Here is a 21,599-nt window from a genome sequence, read left to right as displayed (position 1 = left end):
CACACACACGTGTGTGTGTGTGTGAGTGCAGGAAGGGCAGAGAGAGAAGGAGAGAGAGAATTCCAAGCAGGATGTTTGCTTATTAGCATAGAACCTGATGAAGGGCTCAATCCCATGAACTGTGAGATTATGACGGGAACCAAAATCAAGAGTCAGACAAACTGACTGAGCCACCCAGGTAACCCCCAAGTTTGATTTTTTTTAATGTTTATTTATATTTGAGAGAGAAGGAGAATGAGTGGGGAAAAGCCAGAGAGAGAGAGACAGAAAATCTCAAGCAGGCTCTGTGCTGATAGCACAGAGGGCTCTGTGGGGCTTGAACTCACAGACCGTGAGATCATGACCTGCGCCAAAACCAAGAATCAGACACTTAACCGACTGACCCACCCAGGCGCCCCAATTTGACTGTTTTTTAACTTACTATTTTTTGTTTTTTTTTTTTTAAAGAGAGAGAACACAAGCAGTGGAGAGGGGCATAGGGAGAGAGAGAGAGAGAGAGAGAGAGAGAGAGAGAGAATGAGTCTTAAGCAGGCTCCACACTCAGCAGTCTGATGTGGGGCTCCATCCCATGGCCCTCATGACCTGAGCCCAAATCAAGAGTCAGATGCTATGGGGCGTCTGGGGGGCTCAGTTGGTTAAGTGACCGACTTCAGCTTGGGTCATGATCTCATGGTTTGTGGGTTAGAGCCCTGCATCGGGCTCCGTGCTGACAGCTCAGAGCCTGGAGCCTGCTTCAGATTCTGTGTCTCCCTCTCTCTGCATCTCCCCTGATCGTGCTCTGACTCTCAAAAAATAAATAAATTTTTTTTTTTTTTTTAAAAGAGTCAGATGCTCAATGGACTAAGCCACCCAGGAGCCCTTAACTTAAAATTATTTTTTTTATGTTTATTTGTTTTTTGAGAGGAGGGGAGGGGTAGAGAGAGAGGATCCAAAGCAGGCTCTGTGCTGACAGCAGAGATCCCCATGCGTGGCTCGAATTCATGAACCATGAGATTATGACCTGAGCCAAGGTCAGATGCTTAACCAACTTAGGCACCCAGATGCCCCAAAATTATTTTTAAGTAAGGGAAGTAAAAGTGGAACATCTACTACAAGGCCATGTTTGAATTGTAGTTTTGTTGCTTATTATGAGGATTTAGGCAGTTACTGAGACTTGATTTGATTTGAGCCTTGATTTTCTTTTTTTTTTATTTTTTTTATTTTTTAACGTTTATTTATTTTTGAGAGACAGAGAGAGACAGAGTGCAAGCAGGGGAGAGGCAGAGAGAGAGGGAGACACAGAATCTGAAGCAGGCTCAGACTCAGGAGCCATGAGATCATGACCTGAGCCGAAATCAAGAGTTGGGCACTTCATCAACTGAGCTACCCAGGTGCCCCAAGCTTTGTTTTCCTTATCCATATATTACAATATTTGTTGCAACAGCGACTGCCTGGCTCCCTCCTCCATTCTTTGATAACAATACAATTTGTTAAATAATAGAAAATATGTATATTAGCTTCTGCGCCCAATTTCTGGTACAAAGTTCCTAAAATCTTCGTAATTTCCTAAGTAATAAGGGCACCAGGAACAACTTTTGTTCTAATATTTGTTGTTTTACCCTGGTTCTTGACATAGAGCTCCTAAATCCCTTGGCATTCCTGGGTGATAGGAGTGTGGTTTGTTCTATGAAGTGACTATTGGTAGGTTCCTGGGTAGCTTCAGCACAGGGGCTGGTGACCTGAAAGACCAAGCATGGCACTTTTAGTCCCACCCCCCATCCTCCAAGATGGAGAGAAGGGTTGGAGATTGAGTTAATGATCAGTTATGCCTGTATGATGAAGCATCCATAAAAACCCTAAAAGTATGTGGTTCAGAGAGCTTCTGGGTTGGTGAACACATCTACATGCTAGGAGGGTGGCACACCCCAAGTCCACAGAACAGAACCTCCTGCACTCAGGACCCTTCTGGACCTCATCCTATGGACTTTATCAGCTGTTCATCTGTACCTTTTATTATATTCTTTCTAATAAATTGGTAAACATGAAGAAGTGTTTACCTCCCTTCTGTGAGGCATTCCAGCAAATTATCTCCCCCTGAGGAGGGAGAGGTGGGAACCCTGATGTAGCTGGTCATCACATTCAAGTGGAAGGGAGTGAGGCCCTATCCCTCCAAGAGATTAGTGACAGAATTTGTGGCCATCTTTATCTACTACATAATCTGCAAAATATACATAAATATTTAGCTCAAAGTATTGCAAGAATCATGTCAGATTTGTAAGAAGCGTTTTCTTTATTATTATATTATTATATCAAGGGATAATTATTATTATATTAAGGGATAAATAAGTGTTTCATTGTTTTTATTCTTTTAGAGTTCTTATTTTTAATTTTTTTTATGTTTATTTATTTTTGAGACAGAGAGAGACAGAGCATGAATGGGGGAGGGTCAGAGAGAGAGACGGAGACACAGAATCCGAAACAGTCTCCAGGCTCTGAGCTGTCAGCACAGAGCCCGAGGCGGTGCTTGAAGTCACAGATAGTGAGATCATGACCTGAGCCAAAGTCGGAGGCTCAACCAACGGAGCCACCCAGGCGCCCCTTATTTTTTTTATTTTTTAAGTAAGCTTTAGGCCCTAGCTGGGACTTGAATTCATGGCAACCCTGAGATGAAGAGTTGCGTGCTCTACCAACTGAACCAGTCTGGTGCCCGATTGTTGTTATCCTTTTAAAAGGTCACATTTGGCATCAGAGAGTACTTAAATTAGGATGGAATTTTTCACTTAATAGGGTTTGCCTCAAAAAGTGCCTGGCTGTCTCAGTCGATAGGAATAGGCAACTCTAGCTCTCATGGTGTTCAAGCCCCAAACTGGGCATAGAGCTTACTTTAAAAAAAGGCGGGAGCCGGGGGGGGGGGGGGGGGGGGGGGTGGCAGTAAGAGGTTTGCCTAAGAGTTGAACTGTTACGGTCCAGGCAGAGGTGACAGTAACAGATGGCCTAGACACAACAAAAGCACTGGAGGTGGAGATCAACGGAAAGATTGGAATACATTTGTAGGATAAGGATTAAACTTTGACCTTGACCTCCCCCAACCCCACCCCACGACCCCCAGTGTTTTCGTTTTTGTTTTTTAAGTGTATTTATTTATTTTGAGAGAGAGAGCACAGGAGCAGGGGAGGGGCAGAAAGAGAGGGGGAGAGACAGAATGTGAAGCAGGCTCTCCACTGTCATGGCAGAGCCTGTCTCAGGCCTCGAACTTACCAACCTGTGAAATCATGAGATGAAATCAAGAATTGGTTGTTTACCCAACTGAGCTACCCAGGTTCTCCCCCGCCCCCCCCCGTGTTAACCTTAATGATAAAATTGTCAGTCATTTTGCCAGCAAATTAGGTTTATTCAGGAACAATAGAGAATCGCAGGTCAGAACAAACAAGCCGTAGCAAAACCAGAGCCAAGTCTAGAGAACAAGGTTTTACAGAGGAAGGTGGAGAGTTGGGAGGCGCTGTTGTAAACTGAAAGTCCATTGGAGTAAACTGGGAGTTTGAAGTGTTGTGACTTCTCATTGGCTGGGTTGTGACAGTCTCTCATTGGCTGGTCTGTTGCTGGAGGAGGAGGAAATCTTTCTTCTTCCGGCTGGAGTGGTAAAGTATAGGTTTCCTCCTGTTGAGAATGCAAGGTCCGCCTCTTCGTGTTGGGGTCTGCAGTTGAGGAGGTTGTGAGAGCTCCCCTTTCTGGCCTTATGACTCCATTTTAAATAAGGTTTCTTTATTCAGTTTCACACAGGTTTCCCCATCTGGAAATGAGGCTAATATGAAAGATGTCAGCTGCTCTGAGATTCTGAATATAGTTCACTGTTAATCCTTTAGGAGGTCGCATAGCCAATTGGCTAACGGTGCAGGCCCAGAAATGGCACCAATCTGGGTTTGAATCTTGGCTCTACCATTGACTGGCTGTGTGGCTCAGTTTCCCCATCTGTAAACTGGGAGTTCTCACAATAGTCCCTGCTTTACAGAGTTATGGTGAATAAAGGAGACAATGAATGTAAAGGGCTCAGAGCAGGCCCTGGCACACAGTGAGCACTCCACTGAGGTTAGACATCATCACTGTTACCATCAGGAGGGAGCTTCTTAGCATTTAGTTGTCTTTTCTGGTTTCAGGGCTTTGGAGAGGGAAACAGAAGGAGCAACTACCAGCTGAACAATGATACTCTGCTAGTTTGGTTACTACCACTGCCTCACTGGCAGCAGTAAGTCCTATCTCCTCCCCGTCCTTGGCACATGTACCTCTGAGGCAGGTTGCTTTCTGCAATGTGTAGGCCAGAGGTAAGCAATGCCACCAGGCAGGCCAGTTTAGACTGATCAGGGATAATTAATACAGCAGGAAATGGAGTGACTGCCACGTGGATGGAGGTGAGCCCCCGGGGCCCTGCCCTCACAGCCTGACTCTCCGGCTCTCTGCTCACAGCCTCTAGACTCCCCTCAACACCAGACTCTGAGAGGACACCTGCAAAATCTTCTACAACACAGAGGACAATGGCTTCAATGAGGTGAGTCACCCCTCTCCTCAGTGAGGGCTGTAGAGAGGGCAACTCTCTCCTCTTCAGCTGGCAGAGAGCAAAGGAAAAAGAGGAGCTCATAACCCCAATGCACAGCGTCCTTACTCTCTCTCTCTCTCTCACACACACACACACACACACTCCCAATTCTATTTACAGCAGTTCTGCGAGGCAAGCAGATAGGTGAGGCCACATTTTGTTTTAAAAAATCTTATTTGGGGGGCACCTGGGTGACTCAGTCGGTTGATCCTGAGACTTTGGGTCAAGTCATGATCTCACAGTTCATGAGCTTGAGCCCCACATCGGGCTCTGTGCTGACAGCACCCAGCCTGCTTGGGATTCTCTCTCACCCTTTTTCTCTGCCCCTCCCCTGCTTGTTCTCTCTCTCTCTCTCTCTCTCTCTCTCTCCTCTCCCTCTCCCTCTCAAAATAAATAAACATTTAAAAATAAATAATAAAAAATCTTATTTTGGGGGGATGGGGAAAATGGATGAAGGTGGACAAAAAGTAAAAACTTTCAATTATAAGATGAGTAAGTTTTGGGGATATAATATACAGCATGGTGACTGCAGTTAATACTGTCTTGTATATTTGAAAGCTTCCAGTGGAGTAAATCTTAAAAGTTCTCACCATAAGAAAAAAAAATATTTGTTAACTATGTGAGGTAATTAGTTGTTAACTAAACTTGTGGTAATCATTCCACAATATTTATTTATTTAAAAATTGTTTAATTTTTTTAAAGTAGGCTCCACACCCATCATGGGGCTCAAACTCACGACCCCAGGATCAAGAGTCACATGTTCCTCAGACTAAGCCAGCCAGGTGCCGCTTTCTTTTTGCTTTTAATTTTTTGAGAGAGAAAGAGCACAAGCAGGGGAGGGGCAGAGAGAGAATCCCAAACAGGATCCATGCTGTCAGTGCAGAGCTCAACCACAACCTGAGCTGATATTGAGTCAGATGCTTATCTAACTGAGCCACCCAGACATTCCTCTTTTTGCTTTTTAAAATGCAAATGCAGGGGCGCCTGGGTGGCTCAGTCGGTTGAGCTTCCGACTTCAGCCAGGTCACGCGATCTCGCGGACCGTGAGATCTCGTGGACCGTGAGTTCGAGCCCCGCGTCGGGCTCTGGGCTGATGGCTCAGAGCCTGGAGCCTGCTTCCGATTCTGTGTCTCCCTCTCTCTCTCTGCCCCTCCCCCGTTCATGCTCTGTCTCTCTCTGTCTCAAAAATAAATAAATGTTAAAAAAAAAATTTTTTTTTAAATAAAATAATAAAAAAAAATAAATAAAATGCAAATGCAATATATTGTCCTTATTAAGAATTCAAACAAGGGGTGCCTGGGTGGCTCAGTTGGTTAAGCGTCCGACTTCGGTTCAGGTCATGATCTTGCAGCCCATGAGTTCAAGCCCCATGTCGGGCTCTGTGCTGACAGCTCAGAGCCTGGAGTCTGTTTCGGATTGTGTGTCTCCATCTCTCTCTGCTCCTCCCCCACTCATGCTCTCTCTTTGTCTCTCAAAAATGAATATTTTAAAAATATTTAAAAAAAGAATTGAAACAATACAAAAGTTTGATGTACTCCAGATTTAATTTTATTATTGTTTAGAATTCACATTATTATGCCCATCTTGTAGACATGAAAACAAACTACCCTAAGGCTGTCCGGGCAGTAGGAAGCAGAGTGTGAACTAGAATTCAGTTTTTTGTGTCTAAGGGCAGGGTTGTTCAGGCTGTACAGCCCCTGTCAGGAGGACCCTGTCCCCTATTCTGGGTTAATCAGGAAGAAACTTACAAAGACCATGACAAAACACTCAACAGGCAGGCCCTGATCCACATCAGAGATAACATTCACTCCGTTGGGTGAGATAGGACTGTCCTCAATTTCCCCTGCAGTATATACCATCACCCCACACCTGTCTCTCCCACCTAACAGGGTGTGCATATCTAAATACAAATAAGTAAGAGTCTAGAGGCAACTCTGAATTGACTCTGATTTCATTAGGGAAGTGATTCATGGGGGCACCTGGGTGGCTCAGTCGGCCGAGCATCGGACTCTCTCTCTCCCTCTCCCTCTCTCAAATAAAACACACACACACAGACACACACACACACACACACACAGAAAACATTAAAAAAAAAGAAGAAGAAGAAAGTGATTTATGCAAACTACAGCACTCTGATTTTTTTTTTAAGTAGGCTTTACACCCAACATGGGGCTTGAACTCACAACCCTGAGATCAAGAGTCACACGCTCTCCTGACTGAGCCAGCTGGTTCCCCAGTGCTGTATGATTTTTTTAAACAAAATAAGCAGCAGGAGATCTCACCAGGAATGGTAACAACTCAGAGGAGATGGCTGCCTCACCGCAGTGTTTCTGCCTCTGCTTCCTGTGCTGGTGCTGGGCCCTTGGGGTTCTGATTTACCATTGCAGGAACCCAAAAATCCGAAGTACCTCGCATCTTCATTTATTTTATTATTTTTATCTTTTATTTACTCACAATTTCATTTGATCATTGACAAAGGATTATTGTATACAGGGAGCTGTTGCAGGTCACCAAATTTTGGTTTTCAAACAAGAATTAACACTTCAGGAGCATTTACTGCGTACTCTAGCTCAGATTTCTGCCAAGAAGTTTGGCAGCCATTCAGCCTTGCAAAGTTCCTGCTGCGCATGCCCAGGTGGAAATAGGTGGCAAGTTCTAAGGAGTGACAATAGGTGGGAGAAGAGGACCGGAGAGCCCTTGCCTCTGTCTGAATGAGCCAAATTAAAAAAAAATAAATTGTGGGGGCACCTGGGTGGCTTAGTCAGTAAACGTCCAACTCTTAACTTTGCCTCCAGTCATGATCTCACATTCCTGGGTTCCAGCCTCGCATGGACTCTGTGCTGATGGCGCGGAGCCTGCTTGGGATTCTGTCTCCCTCTCTCTGGCCTTCCTGCTTGCTCTCTCTCTCTCTCTTTCTCTCTCTCTCTCTGAAAATAAATAAAAATAAACTTAAAAAAAAAAATAGGGCACCTGGGTGGCTGAGTCAGTTAAGGGTCTGACTTTGGCTGAGGTCACGGTCTCAGAGTATATAGGTTTGAGCCCTGTGTCGGGCTCTGTGCTGTGTCTCCCTCTCTCTCTGCCCCTCCCTGGCTCGCACTCTGTCTCTCAAAAATAAATAAATGTTAAAAAATGTTTAAATCATACATACATACATAAATAGTGAACTCTGGCCCCTAGATCAGAATGGAGCCCACTGGCTTTGTCCGAGCTGGCTGGTACTTGGTAACCATCTTCCTGGGGAAAGGTTGTAGTGGTACCTGCAGCTTCATGCAGGTGTTCCCCAGGGGCAGCTCCAAGAGGCCAGAGGGCACAAGCTCAGGTCTCACATGCCCTACTGGAAGTTTTCATCATGTTGGGTGTCAATGTAATTAGACCCTGTGCCAGAAGTATAGTATATTGTGATTAAACCCTTAATCCTGGAAAGATCTTGGACTGATTCCTCTCTGCTGGTCCTGGAGGTTTATGGCATGATTCAGGGCATTGGTTTCAACACCCTCAACCTCTAGTCACCCTGCCGGGGGCGGGGAGGGGGGGCATGGAGGATGGCACAAGACTACCAGGGGCATTATGCTGGCAACACACACAAGCAACCTCTTCTGAAGGTACCAGTTCCACATGGCCACCCCAGTAAGTGGTTGGTCAGGTGGGGTGCGAGACAGTGAGAGCCATGCCTTGCGGTCTGGAGATCGTTATTATAGACATCGCTTTTCTCCACCTCTGCAACTAGTCCAGTCCACCATCATCTGTTGCCTGGACTATTATAATATCCTTCTAATTTGGTGATTCTGAAGTCACTGCCTCAGCCTCTCCAGTCAACTTAGTAGTCTTTAAGTTTTAGCAAGCACCTTTAGCCCATGTGATTGGTTAACTTTCTTTGTATATCTAAGTATAAGGTTATATCTATAACCTTTCTTTGTATATCTATACATCACGTGTTGTTTCCTCGAAAGACTTGGAACAAACCCTCTTGCACAATACCAGGACACAACCTCTGAATACAGAGATAACATCTGTAGCTGGCACCACTGAGTGTGCACGTGGTCAAGGAGTGTCACCGACCACTGTGCTCCCCTTTTACTGATTAACTGCCCTGAAGTTCCTTTAAAAATCTTTGGGCCAGTCAGAAACCTCAGAGTTGATTTTTGGACAAGAGTCCACTTTCTCCCCAGGTGCCTGGCCTCCTGAATAAAGCTCCTATTCGTTGCCAATCAAAATTCTTCTCTTGAGTATTGGCTTTTTGAGCGAAGGGCCACCCAACTTGGGCTTTTTGGTTGCAAATTTCTGCTGCCACCCTTGTTTTCCTGTAGTCTCCTGTCCTTGCAATCATCTTTTACTCTTTTTTTTTTTTAAGGTTATTTATTTATTTTGAGGGGGGGGGGCAAGAGCAGGGGAGAGGCAGAGAGACATGGGGCTCAAACTCACGAACCGCGATATCAAGACCTGAGCTGAAGTTGAATGCTTAACCGACTGAGCCACCCAAGGACCCCTGGAACAGTCTTTTAAAACTCGTCATCCTCAGCTCAAAATCCTCTATGGCTTCTCTTCTTACTAGAGGAAAGCCAAGGTCCTCACCTTGAATGACAGGCCCCACAGTCCTATTTCTCTGTGACCTCCTGTTCTACCTCCCTCCTCCTCCCTGTCCACCACCTCAGCTCTGCTTCATTTTCACCTACAGACTCAGCAGATGTCAGCCTCAGGGTCTATGTGCTTCCTGGTCCCTGGCCTGGAACCCTTTGCCACTAGATGCCTGCATGGCTTCCTCCCTCAGCTCCTCAGGTCTCTGCTCAGATCCTAGTCAGAGATCTCCTCAAACAAAAATAAGTGCCCACCTCTTTGTCACTCCAGCAACTTGTTCTGCTTCATTACTTGTCACAGCACTTTGATTGCCTAGTGTGCTTGCTTGATTTATTGTTTATATATGTATGTATGTATGTATTATTGTTTATCCCCCTGTCCCTCCCTGTTTTGTTTTTATTTTTTTTTTTCATGTTTATTTATTTTTGAGGGGCACCTGGGTGGCTCAGTCAGTTAAGCGGCTGACTTTGGCTCAGGTCATGATCTCACGGTTTGTGGGTTCAAGCCCCACGTTGGGTTCTGTGCTGGCAGTGCAGAACTGCTTGGGACTCTCTCTCTGCCCCTCCCCTGCTCATGCTCTTTCTCTCTCTCCCCCTCTCAAGACAAATAAATAAAACTTTTTTAAAAAGTTAAAAAAAAAAAAAAGAAAGAAATGGATCAGGGGTATAAAGCATAGAAAAAGTTTGTGGGATTCCAAACAAAAAGAACATCTCTATGGGATTCACTGAGTCTGGGGGGACTGGGCGTGGAATAATGGAATGGAGGGAGGGAATATCTGAGGCTGTCTACCACATAACCCCTTCCTGCACTTAACACTCGCTGCCTCCAGCCTCCGAATGGTCCCATCCCTGGGGTGCCTGAGTGCATCCATGCCCCATCCTGTACTTGCAGCCAAACCAGAATTACCTGAGGCAGAGACTCACTCCATGCCTGGGGACTGTGCAGGTGAACCCGAGGAGATCCAGCAGCCACCGGTAAAGTCACTACAGCGAGGCTGTGACCCCACAGTCAGGGAGAGACAGGCCAGAGACCACGGGGATTAAATGTAGGGCAGGATGTTTGCACACTGTTACTGTTACAATCCCAGCACCTGTACAGTGTTAGGAACACTGTAAGTACTCAAATATTTGTTGAAAGAAGCAATGGTTGAGGGAGAGGAAGCTGTTCGATTGGAAGCAGAGGACATGGAGGTGAGGGCCCTAGGGTCCAGGAAGAGGATGTGGGATAGAACTGTCATCCTGGGAGAGCAGGTAGGCCCATATCTAGGAGCAGTTTTTGGCTAATTGAAAAGGGCCCCAAGGGAGTCCCAGTTCCTAGCTCTTCTCCCCTCAGCTCCCAGGTTAGGTCTCAGTACCAGAGGCAGCATGTGACGGGGCCCATTCTGCTGGAAGTTGCGGCAAAATGACCTTTGTGCCCTTTTGTCTACACGGGGACACTAACCTGGCCTGCAATTTCCTGGGTGGGGAGAGGTTTGTGGAGGCCGTGAAGTAGCAGGTGAGGAAGCCTGGGTCGGAGTGGAGCGCTGAAGTCCTTTGTTCTTCCGGAAATCAGCAGCCTGGGAAAGAGGGGCTTCCAGTACCCCTCCAAAATGGGGGCTGCTCCCTCCCCCCCATGCATCTGCCTGGGAGAAGAACCGTCAGGTAGGCAGGGCTGGAGAGATCAAAGGCCAAAAATTTCTTCCTTCCTTTTGAAAACAAAGAAGGAGACCTTGTCCCTCGAGCTATCTAGAAAGCTATCTAAAACCCGAGGAGAGATAACTTCTTTCCAAAAGAAGTTCATTAGCATTTAAATATGCACCAATCTCTCCATCTTAAAAAAACAAAACAGAACAAAAACCTCTCCTCTCCCTTCCAGCTACATCTCCCACTCAGATCTGGCTTCTCCCCCCTCATTCCACAGAAATGGCTCTCTCCAAGGTCACCATCAGCCTGGTCACACAGCCTGTTGCCTTGTCAATCCCTTCCTTGCTGGACTGCACAAAAACACAGAGTCTCTCAGTGCTCTGGCTTCTGTGATTCTGTGACCTCGCTTAGCCTCTACTCGTCCTCATCCTCTTGGGCTAGGCTGTCCCGAGGCTCTTCCCTCCTTAACTGTGAATGGAGGTACCTCTTCTCAGGGCCTTGAGGCCTCTGCTCTCTGAAGTCTCCCCCACAGCAGCCCTTCTGCCAGAGACTTCAATCCCCATCAGCAGTCTGTCTCCCAGCTCCTTGTCCTGCAGCCTTAGCCCAGGGGTCTCTCAATCTGTCCTCTTGGGTGATTTACAGGCACCTTGAACCCACCATCACTCCTCCACTCCTTTGTGGGGGTGAGTCACCTGGGGCAGACTTAACTTTTTCCTCCCTCACCTTTCATAGGTAGGTTGCCAAAGCCCCACACTTTTATCTGCCTTCCCTCTGGTGGCCTCACTTCCCTCTGATGCTCTACCCAGCGTCTCTCCCCCCCCCCCCCCCCCCCCCCACTCCTTTGGGGTAGCTTCCTGGTTAGCCTCCTAGTAACTTCTCTGACTGGGCACCCGCCCTTTCTCCTTGGTACAGTCAATGTGACCTAAAAACAATGCACAAATTAGTATGTCACCTGTTCTACCCCACCCTTCAAAGGTTTCCAGAGCCCTTAAGGATAAAGGGCTGAGCAAGGCTGCTCTAGCAGGTCTCCAGCTACTTCTCTCAACTCCAGCTCTCCTGGCCTTTCAATTCCTCAAAGATGTCCACAGACACCAGTGTCATCTCTGTAAGGCTTGGGTCTTTGTTGGGATGCAAACTCTCTCTGCCACTCTATCCAGAGAACTCCTACTCCTTCCACATCCTTAGAGAATGCTTGAATGCCTACACTGGGTTATAGACTCCCCAAAGCTTCCTGTGCTTCCCCATTTATTAACATTTATTATACTTGTAATTCTTTGACAGTTGGCTTCTCTGCTAGCCTGCGAGCAACATCAGCCAGCACCTAAAGGGCCTGTACTCCTCTGAGCTACAACCTAGGGCATGGTGGATGTCTAACCAATGGTTATTTGTGGAAGAAATGAAAGTTCTGCCCTTGTGATGGAGGGGCAGTGGCTGTAGAGCTGGGAGGGTTACTGGCTCATAAGTACGTGATGCTCTAGCCAGAAATACCCTCAGAGCTGGTAGCTGTGAGAGGAAACCCAAATAGGGGTCGGTTGGTCTGAGGGTTATTTTAGGGAGGAGCCTCTTTGCAGAGGCTAAAGAAAACACAGTTGCTGAGTGACCCACTTCTTTGGTCTCCTAGATAGTGAGCCACTACCTGATATTGGAACAAATAGGCTGCTGGCTTCTGTAAAGAATATGAGATCTCAATCCTCAGAATCAAGGTGGGGCCACCCAACTCCTAACCAGTGTCTCACCAGAACCTGCACAGGGGAGGTGACTCAGGACTCAATCTGGGCTAGGTCCTCCTGGGGGTAGGGAGGGAAGCTCTTCACCCTTCAACAGTGAAGGGTGCCAAATGGGACCCAGCCAGAAAGAACCAAGTTCCTGGCTTGAGACCCCGGGACTTGTTCTGGACTTAAAGACAGCTGTGGTTTGGGGACCTGAGAAAAGTGGAGGCAGTTAGAAGCCCCATAGCTTGGAGAATATAATTAGGAAGACTGAGGTTAGGGTCATAAAGTCCCCATTCAAATACCACCTTCCCCAAGAAGCCCCCAAACATCTCCAGTGATCTCCCCTGTCTCTCTATCCAGGCCTCTATAGCATAAGAAAAAAAAAAGTTAGTACTTTTTCTGCTAAAAAAAAAAAAAAAAGTTAATATAAAACTTCAACTCTGGAGCAGTGCTTTTCAAAGTTTAAAACATATCAGAATCACTAGGAGGGTAGCCTGGTGGGCTCTAGCCCCAGGGTGTGGGATTCTGTAGATCTGGGCTAGAGTGTAAAGGAGTGTGTTTTGGGGGCACCTGGGTGCCTCGGTCAGCTGAGCGTCGAGAGCGTCTTGATTTCAGCTCAGGTCATGATCCCAGGGTCATGGGATTGAGCCCCTCATTGGGCTCTGCACTGAGTGTAGAGCCTGCTTAAGATTCTCTTTCTCTTTCTCTCTCCCTCTCCCCCTGTGCCCTGCTCATACACACACACACACACACACACACTCTCTCTCTCTCTCTCTCTCTTTCTAATATAAGAATAATAATAAATCTTAAAAAGAAAAAGGGGGGGGTGCCTGGGTGGCTCAGTTTGTTGAGCGTCCAACTTTGGCTCAGGTCATGATCTCGCAGTTTGAGCCCCATGTCAGGCTCTGTGCTGACAGCTCAGAACCTGGACCCTGCTTTGGATTCTTTGTCTCCCTCTCTGTCTGCCCCTCCTCTGCTCACTCTCTGTCTCTCAAAAATATAAACATTAAAAAAAAAAAAAAGAATGTGTATTTCTAACAAGTTCCCAGATGGAGTTGCTGCTGCTGCTGAGGGAACTCCATTGTGAGAACCATTGCTCTACAGAAACGTACTAGCCAGATAACTGGTACTAATGATTTGACCTTTGTTTTCAAAGGGCTCAGGTGTCCTAGTGCTCCAATACCAACCTGTTCAGGCTCTGGAGATGTTCAAAAGCTTCCTGAAGAATTGTGATCTTCCTCATATGTGGGTTAGGTTCCCCAAAGGCTGGGTCTTCCCGTACACCCAATCTGCTTCTCTTGAGGTGCCTCCCCTTCCAAGCACTCTCACTGCCCTTCTCCAAAGCTCTATGCTGCTATCGCCAAAGTAGTGAAATCTGGGAAGAGGAAAAGGGGGAAGACAAAAAAGGTCTATGTGAGGAGGATGGACAAGTAGGCTGCTCCTGGAATTCTCCAGAAGCTGCCGGGTTCCAGTGAAGGTTCTGCCTCTAATTTGCTACTTGACCTTAATAGAGACACTAAGCTCTTCTGAGTCTCTATTTTCGCATCTGCAAAGTGACAGGAAACTTTCTCTGGCTCATATCCTGACTCCTAGAGCTGATGGGAGGGATCAAATTCTTGCCAGCGATTTAGAAAAAATAAACCTTAACACAAGTTGCATTTTGAGAGGCTTTCTCACTTAAAGGTAACTTTGAAAGCCATTTTTCTACACCTCTACCTACCCCCCTCCCCTTTTGAACAGATGTATCTATTTGTCTATTGTCTATATCGAGATAGCAGGATTAGATGTTGTATATGATCAACAGCCTATTAAAAAGAAGTGATTCTCTGGAGTTGACTCTCTTCAAGAGTTTTTTAAAGGCACCTGGGTGACTCAATGAGTTAAGTATCCTACTTCGGCTCAGGTCATGATCTTACCCTTCAGAGTTCAAGCCCCACATTGGGCTCTGTGCTGGCAGCTCAGAGCCTGGAGCCTGCTTTGGATTCTGTGTCTCGCTCTCTCTCTACCCCTTGCTCTCTCTCTCTCTCTCTCTCTCTAACATAAATAAACTTCAGGAAAAAAAAGTAAAAAAAAAAAGAGCCATTCATTCACTTATTCCATATTTATAGAGCACCTACTATGAGCCCATCACCATGCTGAGGCAGATAGCTAAAAATTAAACAGCCTAAAATGCAGGTAAACATATCGCCATCCCAAAGTGATGATATTGGGAGGTGGGGCCTTTAGGAAATGATCAGGTCATGAGGGTGGAGCACTTACGAATGAGATTTGTGCCCTTACAAAAGGAATCCCAGAGAGTTCCCTTGCTTCTGCCACCATACAAGGTTACATCAAGAAGATGGCCATCTAGGAGCACCTGGCTGTATTTGGAAGAGGTTAAATTTCTGATGTACTTATACCTTAGAGCAGGAAGTATGGAGTGCTGAAGAGGAGTTTGGAGGACAATCCCCAATTTATTGCCCACCCCTTCTCCTGTTCAGGACACAGTTCAAGTTTACATCTCTAAGGTCCCTGAAATGATAGTAGAGATAAATGTTAGGTAAAAAAAAATGTTAAGTCTACCTGAAACCATTATGACACTGTATGTTAACTAACTTGGATTTAAAAAAAATTTTCTTTAAAGCAATTATAAATATGAAAAAAGAATGTTAAGTCTACATTGGGGCTCAGATAGTGCCCTGAGAAGTCTGTAATACAAAATGAACTATCTGCCAAGGCAGGCGCCCAGATGGGTGAAGGAAAAAGAGTTTGAGCTAAAAGTCCAGCGTACAGACAACCACTTCAATCATTAGGTCTGTAATCAGAGAGGACACAGAAAATTAGAGCAGAGTCACAGACTTTGACCAGCTAAGAGTTCTATCAGTAGTCCTAAGGTTCACTCATCTGCCTGGACCCCAGGCATATTTCTTAGACCTGCCCTAATTTGTGTGCAAGCATCCATTTAGATAATTCTAAAGTATCCATGAACCAGAGGCCATGCTGTGTGGCCTTTCCTGTTCCTTCCGAGCTTCTTCTGTGTTCTCTCATGAAAAGAGACGGGGGGATTAACAACCTTAAATTAAGTCAGAAGCTCCTACACAGTCCTAGAACAAATTTCCCGTTAAGGATAGAATCTAGTAATTCAAATGCAAACTCAACTGGAAAACACCAAACACACAGCAGTATTTTCAGGACCTGTATCACTAATTTATAACACCTTGTCACTATATATATATATATATATATATATATATATATATATATTTTTTTTTTTTTTTTTTTTGGTTTGGAAACTATCTGGTTGCTAATGGGCCATTGAACATTACAGCTGGGAGGTTACCTGGGCAGGGGTTTTTCCAAACAATGACTAAGAGCATGGTGCCCGAGAATATGAGCCCTGAAATCAGACAGGTTGGGTTTCAACACTTGCTCTGCCATTGACTAGGTATGTGACCTCCAGCGAGTGACTCAGCTTCTCTAAGCCTTGGTTTTATGATCTGTAACATGGGGTAAATAACTCAATCTGTACTTCACAGGGTCCTGAGGTGTGGATGGGATAAAGCATGTAAAGTTGTATTTTTAGAATATATTGGCTGATCAAAGAAACCTATGCACACATAAGAATTCCAGCACCCCACAGTAGGTCCTTGGCTTCTTAGAAGTCAAAAGTGCACAACCGGGGAGCCATGTAATCTTGCCCGATATCCTCAGAGTAGTGAAGAAGGAAAGAACTGGTCCAGGGAAGGGAATGGCCCTCCCAAGGTTACACAGAAAGTTAGAGGTACAGCCTGGTTTAGGACTTGAGTTTCAGAACTTCTCAGTGAGTTTTTTGCAGTGTGCTTCCCTGGACACACTGCCCTCAGGGTAGAGCCACCAAAGTGATACCAAAGCATGGGTGCTTAGGGAGTCAGGAGCTTTGCTGCTAGGCAGTGGTGATGGGCTGGAAGGAGATCAGAACTTAGGGTTGGGCTGTCAGGGAGCTGCTCTGGATAGGACAGAGAATCCTAAGGTAGTCAACAGTACTGTAAATTGAATTTACTGAACCATCTGATAAACGGCACCGAAAAAGGGAAACATGAACTAGTAAGTCTTGTATTTCTGCTTGCTTTTTTGTTGTTGTTGTTGCTCACCCTTCTTCCAAGCACCTAAACATATATAGTTCGCACAGATCTTTTTTTTTTTAATCTTTTTTTATTTTTGAGAGACAGAGAGAGACACAGCCTGAGCGAGGGAGGGGCAGAGAGAGAGGGAGACACAGAATCCGAGGCAGGCTCCAGGCTCTGAGATGTCAGCACAGAGCCTGATGTGGGGCTGGAACTCATGAGAACTCAAGAAACTGAGATCATGACCTGCCGCTTAACTGACTGAACCACCCAGGCGCCCCACAGATCTAAAAGTCTCAAAGTCCTTTGTCTTCTAGGTAAATTTGCCTCAACTGATTGCAACCCAATTCTGTAAGGTTTTTGTTTCCTGACACTTAGGTTTCCTCCTCCAGGCTATTTTGGTAAACAATTAAAAGAGTTTGTAAAATTCTTCCAGAGCTTGGGATGCACAATTAATTGGGGGGTGAAGGATCAGAAGAAGAAGGCTGAGGAAAGAGGCCAGGTGAGTAATTAACAGCTGGCTGAAGTGTTCTGTTTCTAAATATGTTTTGAACCCTAGGACACGTAATTGCTGAGTGATTTAGTGAATCTTTTGTGAAGGTCTCTAGTAAAATAGTTTGGGCATGATTTCCTACTATGTTTTTCAGTAAAATGAAAAAGTACACCAGGTCAATCTCCTTTACTTTTTACAGTTGGTAAACATTCTATAAGGTCTCTCCACTTCTAGTAGGGATGGAAGCCACCCAGAATTCTTGACAACACACAGTTGAAGGACTTTGATCTCCAGGCTATTGTGTGAATCCTGCAGGTACTTGACTAAGTCAAGGCAGGTCAGATCCTCAGGAGTGGTATTAATGTGTTATTTCCAGGGTAGGGACTGCAGTGGGCTTTAAGAATGTCCTGGAACAGTCTCAGTATAAAGTAGCAAGTGATTTTTCTGGCAGAGACAGGCTGAAGTGGGGAAAGGCAACTCAGTTTTCTGTCAACTTACCTTATTTTAGGAGATCTATGTTTGAGGTCTGAACTAGTTGTAGAATTACAGAGTTAACCTTAGATAGTTGATCTTTATGGCTATCAGTCTCTTTTCTAAAAAAGAAAAAATGTAAATTATACAAAAAAGACATGAATACATCTGCTTTGTAAACAGTTCAAATAGTGTGGTAATGTAGAGAATAAAAAGCAAAAGTTCCTTTTACCCTTCTTCATTTTACTTCCCTCCCAAGGGATAACTACTAGTGTCAGTTTGGTAGGGACGTATATCTTTCCAACCCCCCCCCATGTTTATTTATTTATTTTGAGAGAGAGAGAGAGAGAGAGAGCGAGCGAGCCCAAGCAGGTGAGGGGGAGAGGGAGAGGAGGGAGGGAACCCAGCGTGGGGCTTGATCTTAGGAACCATGAGATCATGACCTGAGCAGGTATCAAGAGTCAGATGCTCAACCGACTGAGCCACCCAGACGCAGCTCCAAGCCTTTTATGCATTCAGTTATATGTAAATATAGACAGTTATTTTTTTCCTACACAGATGGTAACGTAATGATTATGCTATTGTTTTTTCTATTGTACACCTTTTTAAATTTAACAATAAATCTTGAGGGGCTTCTGGGTGGCTCAGCTGGTTGAGCATCTGACTTTGGCTCAGGTGATGATCTTCGGATCATGAGTTGGACCCCACATTAGGCTCTGTGCTGATAGCTTAGAGCCTGCTATGGATTCTGTGTCTCACTCTTTCCCTGCCCCTGCCCCACTCATGCTCTGTCTTTCTCTGAAAAATAAACATTAAAAAAAAAAATTAAAAAAAAAACCAGTAAATCTTGGAATCATTTCATTGAAGTACATATAGATTTGCCTCATTCTTTTCAAAAACTAAATAGTATTCCATTGTATGAATGTAGCATACATTTATTTAACCTGTTCTCTATTGTTTCCAATTTTGAGAGGCCCCATAAACAATGTGTCAGTGAATTTTTATACATTCATATCTATACAAATTTGCAATGTTCACCTGTGGAATAAATTCCTAGACATGGAATTACTGGGTCAGTGGGCTTATGTGCTTTCAATTTTGATAAGCTTGGCTAAAATGCTATCCACAGATGTTTTAGCAATTTTATACAGCAACGCTGTATACAAAGATTTATTCCTCATCCTTGATATGTTTGAGGGGTCTTTTACCACTAACATTATAATGTTATAAGTCTATTTCCTGATTTTTCAGCATTCATTTGTTTGTGTGTCTACCATGTGCTAGGTACTGTGCTAGGTGCTGGGAATACAGCAATAAACGAGACTGAAACAGCCCTTGCCCTAGCTGCATGTGGGGTTCCTGGATTTCATACAGTTGCTTGAAAACATAAGACAATGAGTAAATGTTTGCTAAAAGAGTTGGCCTCCAACCAAGGAAAGGCAGATGTCAAAAAGTATTTTTAGGACATTATGTTAAGTGAAAGAAACCAATCACAAAAAGACAAATACTGCATGATTCCACCTATATAAGATATCTAAAGTAGTCAAACTCTTAGAAAGTACAATGGTGGTTGTCAGGGACTGGAGGGAGGAAATTGGGAGTTGTTCAACTGGTATACAATTTCAGTTTTACAAAATGAAAAAGTTCTAGAGATCAGTTGTATGACAATGGGCATATATTTAACACTACTGTACAGAACATTAAAAAAATGGTTAAGATGATAAATTTTATGTGAAGTGTTTTTATCACGATTTTAAAAAGGGTATTTTTAGACACAAAGGGTAGTATGAAACAGATGGCTAGGAGACAAGCTACTGAGTCTAGCCTAGGAGGGAGTGATGAGGATAGGTATTTTTTCCAAAGGTAGCGAAAACCAACCAGTCAACACTTCCTTCCCGGTCCTCCTACTTTTGTCTGGGAATAGGTGACTATAAAATCTTATAGTCTGCTATAGACAAATCGCAGGAAAATATAGGTTTCTATGCTTTTTCTCCGGAGAGCCTTTCTGATAGGTATCCTTTCTGATACCCATTACAGGGAATAAGCTAAAAAGAGAACCTTAGCTTCCTATATCTCTGTAAGAGATCTCTTCTTCAATAGGCAGAACTACATAGAAGACAAAGTTCTGATGAAAGGGAAGCAAATTAGGATCAAATAGGAGACTACATTCTCCAGCACACACTGCTCTCTTGGGACGCAGTCAGTGACGGAAAAAGACGCGAAACTTTTGCGACAGGAATGGGGCGCGCGGATGAGGGACGACTACATATCCCAGAAAGCAAAGCGCCATCACTCGTTACAGTCTGGCTTGCTTCTTGCTAGTTGGCGTTCTCAGCCAAAGGAACGCGAGGGGAGGGGAACGTCGCCCCGCAGCGTACCAGACTTGACACTTGGAAAGAGAAAGGAGAGTGGGGCAAAGTGTTTTACCGTAACTCAAAGTAGTTCCCGCGCAGGGAGGTGAGGGTTTGTGGGCCCCCTCCCTTATTTATTGTTTCTCGGAGGCAATCCCAGGCCCTTATTGGTGGAAGACCTCGAGGGCAGGTGGGAAGTCCATGAAGCCCCAAATCGAAGTTATCTGCGTCTCTCCATTGGTCTTCCTCTCGAGCGCAGGCGCGAGAGCGCCGACTCCAGTCCCCAGGGACGGGTGAGCGGCAATTGGCCAAAACCCGCGAAGTAGGAGTCCGGATTGGTAGTTGCTAGCAGGAGCCTGGTTTCTTCCTTGACTTCTGCAAGTGATAGTGTGTGATTGGTTTAAATCCGCGGGCACCTCACGGTGATTGGGCGGGAGCCACGGGCTGGGTACGATCATTGGCTGGTGCTGGGTCCATCCCTCCTCGGGCGGGCAGCGAATGATGAAATGGGAACGGGGAGGGGAAAGGCCGCGACGTGAGCGCGCGACCTCCGGCGCCATTTTGTAGAGAAACAAGCGGAGTTAACCGAAGAGGGGGTCGAGGAGAGCCGGAGTCGGGGACTCAGGAGTTTCCTGTGTCCAGCGCTGCCGGAGCCGCCTGAGGTGAGGTGGGCCGGGGTCAGGGGGCTGGGGCCGGCTGGCAGTGTCAGCTACAGACCGCGAGTGCCGGTGGGCGAAGGAACGGGGTGGTCCAGGGGCCATTGGGAGCGTTTCCCGGAGCTCCGCGGAGTGAGGGGCAGTCGGGACGGGAAAGTGGCGAGGCGGGAGAGGGCGGACTCTTCCCACGACTCGCGTACTCTTTGGGCTCTGAAGAGAAAAGGCCGGGGCTGAAGGCTTCCCGGAGCGCAGGGCAGAGCGCCGGGTGAGACCCGGGGTGGTCCCCGGCCCGGGCCTGGAGGCTCTTGAGGGCGGCGGTGGCGGCAATTCGGACGGCTGGGCCTCGCTTCGCGCGGGCTGCACCCTCCTCAGCCCCCGCGAGCTCCTCAACTGCCCCTTTCTCTCGGGGCTTCCGGACGGGTGCAGTGGGCTTCGGCCCCCGAGGCCTAGTTCCAGAGGCGAGGGTCCGTGTTTGGAGTAGTTGGTAGGCTCCTGCTTCTTTCTGGTCGACCCGGAGCTGGCAGTCCCACTCCCGGTGCCCCCGGCACGTTGTCAAACCCCTGGTGTTTCGGGTGTCCGCCGGTGGGAGGGGCAGGCGGGAGCGAGCACTTCCTCATTACTTCTCGCCACAGGTTTTGTTCCACTCGCGCGCTGGGGCGCTCCGACTTTCTCCGAAGTCGGCCCTCCTTCACTTGGGCCGCTGTCTGTGCCGTAGTGGCGGCTTCTGCTCTCCCGTGGGAAGTGCCCCCCTAGTGAGCCGACCGCTTGGAGGCCTCGCGGCTGGGGAGGGATTGCCTTCCTCCAGGTTTTGTAGAGGTTGCTTAAGGCCGCACACGAAATACTTACTCGTTACTCGTTACCAGTTCCGCTGCAGAATTCACCCACCTGGCCTCACACAGATAATTGCCCCGCCAGGAGTAAGATTTGTACTTTACAAAAAGGAGATGCCTGATAGTGGATTTGGAAATGCTGCCTTTAAAATAAACTTTGAGAAGTAAACTTTTCCCCTCAAGCCACCCAATCTAACGTCACATTTCTTAGGACTCCAAGAAAAAGCCTGTTTCCTT

General features: G+C 46.2%; 1 protein-coding gene and 1 long non-coding RNA gene across 10 annotated transcripts in view; one reads left to right on the top strand and one right to left on the bottom strand.

Moving 5' to 3' along the window:
* Window positions 1-3,355: 3,355 nt before the first annotated feature.
* On the bottom strand, window positions 3,356-20,303 carry LOC122494281. Its single transcript, XR_006300139.1, has 4 exons — window positions 19,953-20,303; window positions 17,553-17,647; window positions 13,667-13,854; window positions 3,356-3,674 (listed from the first exon to the last, which is right to left on the bottom strand). It is a non-coding gene; the product is annotated as an uncharacterized LOC122494281 (long non-coding RNA).
* Window positions 20,304-20,400: 97 nt separating this feature from the next.
* The window catches only part of CNOT1 (CCR4-NOT transcription complex subunit 1), a 105,486-nt gene continuing 104,287 nt past the window's right edge, over window positions 20,401-21,599 (top strand). For all 9 annotated transcript variants that reach the window (XM_043599335.1, XM_043599331.1, XM_043599333.1 and 6 more), the window contains exon 1: window positions 20,401-20,538. The gene's annotated coding sequence lies outside the window, so the exon portion shown is untranslated. The remainder of the gene's footprint in view (window positions 20,539-21,599) is intronic.

Source organism: Prionailurus bengalensis, chromosome E2 (assembly GCF_016509475.1).
Source record: "Prionailurus bengalensis isolate Pbe53 chromosome E2, Fcat_Pben_1.1_paternal_pri, whole genome shotgun sequence".
In the NCBI taxonomy this organism is placed as follows: Eukaryota; Metazoa; Chordata; class Mammalia; order Carnivora; family Felidae; genus Prionailurus; species Prionailurus bengalensis.
Note: the sequence above shows the minus strand (reverse complement) of the source record. Positions and strands in the feature narration are given on the sequence as shown.